Source organism: Condylura cristata, unplaced genomic scaffold (genome assembly GCF_000260355.1).
Source record: "Condylura cristata isolate star-nosed mole 26May11 unplaced genomic scaffold, ConCri1.0 scaffold00007, whole genome shotgun sequence".
NCBI classification, from domain to species: domain Eukaryota; kingdom Metazoa; phylum Chordata; class Mammalia; order Eulipotyphla; family Talpidae; genus Condylura; species Condylura cristata.
This window is the reverse complement of record NW_004567108.1, coordinates 47,260,703-47,264,685: the sequence shown is the minus strand read 5'-3', so window position 1 is coordinate 47,264,685 and position 3,983 is coordinate 47,260,703.

Below are 3,983 nucleotides of genomic sequence, written 5' to 3'. Positions count from 1 at the left end.
GGCCTGTTCTGCTCCCCACTCTGTCTCTGGTGAAGCCTCTCACTGCCCTTGCACCTCTGGCCTGTACCCCAGTACTGTATGCATAAATAAATGAATCTTTAAAAATTATAAATAAAATTATAAAAGTATTAGGAGACAAGTTAAAACAATTTTTCTTTATTATTTTTCTTTGGTCTGGAAAGGCTTTACATAAATACCAGAAATTTAAAAAGGAAAACCTAAAGCTATGAAAGGGTGTAAGGTGAGGTTAAGGTAAGAAATATTTGCTTCATGATATTTTTGTATTATTTGAAATCCTTCACAAGCATATCAAATTTATGTATTATCTATATAATTTACTTTGAAAAATATATAACTAATAATATTTTACAACTAGCAATGTCTCACACTTGCTGATTCCAGATCTCTAGATCTCTAGGAATCTCTGCACCCAGCCAGCTACAGTCCCTCCACCAATGGCGTTTACTTGCTCCCAGGAACAGGAGTGGTAAAGAAATGATCAGAAACTGCTCATATGAGAATCTGGTGGTTATATATAGGATATAGTCTGAAACATATAGAATGATACATAAGAATTAGTAGAAAGATTTGCTTACTTAAAGTAGAAAGATAACTTTGCAAGTCACCTCCTGGTTCCTAGCACTATTGTTACTTTGCATTTAAAATTTCATAAATATATGTTTAGTTTCTTCTAACTCCTTTATTTTCTTTGGAGGCCAGGGGAATCTGTTTGTTACCTCTTTTTTTTTTTTAAGATTTATTTATTTGTGCTTACAGAACTGGGGTACAGGCCAGAGGCTTAGGGGCGGCGAGAGGCTTCACCAGAGACAGAGCAGGGAGCAGAACAGACAGATCGACGAAGTACACTGCTGAGGGGAGCAGAGGGCGGGTCAGGAGAGGTCTGCCTCGCCATGTGGATCTCCTCCGGGGCAGGCGGGGATCGAACTCATGTGGAAGTGGCTTTAGCTTCTTAGTGCAGTGCTTTAACCCGCTGCGCCACCAGGGAGGGCCTCGTTACCTCTTTTAAAGTTGTTTTATAATTTCAAAACCTTCAATGTCACTGTACAGTATTTCACTTTTCATCACAGATCATGTAGATAAACACAACCTAGTCTTGCTTTCCCTTTCAACTTTGCCATTTTGGTAGTTCTGTCAGTTCTTATTAATACATTATAATCTTTTTTAGTAGAAATTATTACTAATTAGTTGTGAAAACTTACATGTTTTCCAGTTAAAATCGCATTTTAAAAATTGAATATTACACCCAATACAACCTATAATTAATGGGCTGTATGTCAAATCCTGTCAAGCAGTATTTTTTTTTTAATTTCTTTCCTCCTCTTTTTTCCCTTATAACAACAACAAATTTTTTTTTAAAAAATTTATTTGTTTATTCATAAAGAACTGGAGTACAAGCCACAGGTTCAGGGGTGGTGAGAGGATTAACCAGAGACAGACTGGGGATCAGCAGAACAGGAAGATTGGTGAAGTCACTGCTAAGTGGAGCAGCAGTCGGGTCAGGAGAGGTCTGCAGGGCCATGTGGGTCACCTCCGGGTGGGGCTCGAACTGGCACTAAAGCAGCTGCGACTAGCTTGCAGTGTTGCGCCCTAACCCACTACGTCATCAGGGAGGGCCAAAAGCAACAATTTTTAAAATGCTCACCACTTTCCTATCCTCCTGAAATATCCCAGAGCCTCAACTGAGTCTTCTACCTGCAGAGCAAACCTTTGACCACATGCCTAAATATTGCACAATGATTCTGGCAAGACAAGAGTAAGATTACGTCGGTTGCATGTTGTTTTTGTGTTGCTATGAATATCCAAGTGTTGGAAAATTTGATTATCATCATTTGGTCTGGCAATTCTTAAGAAATCCAAGATACACTGATAAGTTTACTACTTCTGGAATAGGCTGTTCTCCAGTGTAAAATACTCAATGTCAATTTTTATTCTTTTAAAAGTCTAAGAAAAAGCTGCTCCTTTTTGAATATTCTGATTTCATTTGAGGTCCTTGGTAGGAAGTAACATCCCTAATAATTACTTTCCTTTTATAGAACCCCAAATCAGTTGAAAATGGGCGTGACTTTCTCATTTTATTAAATGATGATTGTGTCTGTCTAGGTTAATCAAGTTCTGAAGATTCACTTGCTTGGAATTCAGAGACTCAACTGCCTTTTGCTATATTCTGCCTTGAGTTCTGATGAGGGCAAACAAAAATAAATGCAAAATTCTTAGTTTACTCTCAGAAATATAATAGTTTCTAAAACATTTTTATTGTTGATTGTTACTATTTCATGGCATAATCACCACCAAAGTGGCCTCATAATAATAGTAAACATAGATTATGTGTTAACTAAATGACACAACTCTGTACTAAGCTCTTTTAAAGGGATTAGTTCAAGAAATAGATACAATCTTATTCTCTTTTACAGATAAGGAAACAGTCTTTAACAAGTTAAACAATTTATTTAAGTTTACTCAGAGGAAAAATACTATCAAAACAAAGCAGTCTTCCTTCATAGCAAGGTTGCTACAATCTAAAATAGGACCAAAGGCCCCTTTCTCAGCATAAAATCATTGTGATGCAGAAGACTCATAGAAAATACCAAAAAGGAGCTACAAAGGAACTAATTTATCCACAGAAAATGATCTTCTATAATTACCTTCTCCAATTTACTATCACTTTGACCCACCATAGTGATAAATTTACCTCCAATTTCATTCCTCTCCTCTTGTCAGTATTTGGATTAGGAATTTTCTTGGTTGCCACAGAGTCAAACCTCAGCTTTGAAAGACATTAAGAATTAAATCAATGTGAGGATGTCCTGGGATCAGTTTTAATAGATGACTCTACAGTGTTCTTTCAAATCACCAGTCACACCTGCTATGAATCAAATGCAGCTGATGGACCGCCATTGCTGCTCAGACTCAGCTTTTTATCACTCTTGTTGAATCCTTTCATTTTCTCTACTTGAATTCATTGGTCTCGGTTGTTCAACTTGACTTCCTTCCGCTCACTCAGATAGCTGAATAGTAGCTGCCAGCCAAAGCCAGAAACTGAGTTTCTTGACAAGGAAAGACTTCAACAATGAAAAAGGGCATGTTGCTTCAGTTTGCATTAGGTGTGACATTCAGAAATTGTACTGAAATACTTTAGAAAAATATGGTTTGGAGATGGTCCAGTGGGGACATAATATGTCTATTAGGACTACACCATTATAACCCATTAATGGTATTTATTATTATAGCTATGGTGTAATATTTACCTGACTTTTGCAAAGTGTACCCAGTGACAGGAAGAAGCCTGAGTAAGATGTGAATAGTGCCTCTGCTGTATATATTAGGCTTCCAGTTTTAAGCATTGAACTCTCCAAACAATTCTGCAGCTTCTGTTTCTGCTCTATGGCACTATGTTTTGTTTTGTTTTGTTTGTTTGTTTGTTTTGTTTTTGTCGTCATTTTGCAGTAAGAAATACCAGATATTGTTTCTAACATAAACATGGTAAACATAAACATGGTAAATTGAAGGGAAACCTGTATTTCCCTTCTGCCTGTCACCCAACCAATAAATGACCAATATCTCAGAGGTTCTGGTTCTCATGTTACTGGGGGTTCATCAAAAAATGATAGCAGCTGCCAGTTGAGCAGAAATTTAATTAATACAATGTCTACATTTGACACCATTTAGAAAGTTCTTTGGAGAAAGTAGACAGTAAAAAGAATACCTGGTTTCTTTTTTACAGATCAATTAAATCCTGTTCTTCACTTTTTTAAAATTGAAACAGTTGTAGTTATTCTACCCCTGACAGATTCCCTTATTTTTAAGGTTATTGACATTTATTCCTGGCAGATGGTAATATTTCTAGTGAACCAATCACATTGTCTACTTGAGGACTTCCACTGAAATGATTTTGTGTGCCTATTTCATGAAGGTAGACCTAAAGGAGGTGTTTTTCTTATTTTTACCCCCCGGAGGCTGATCAC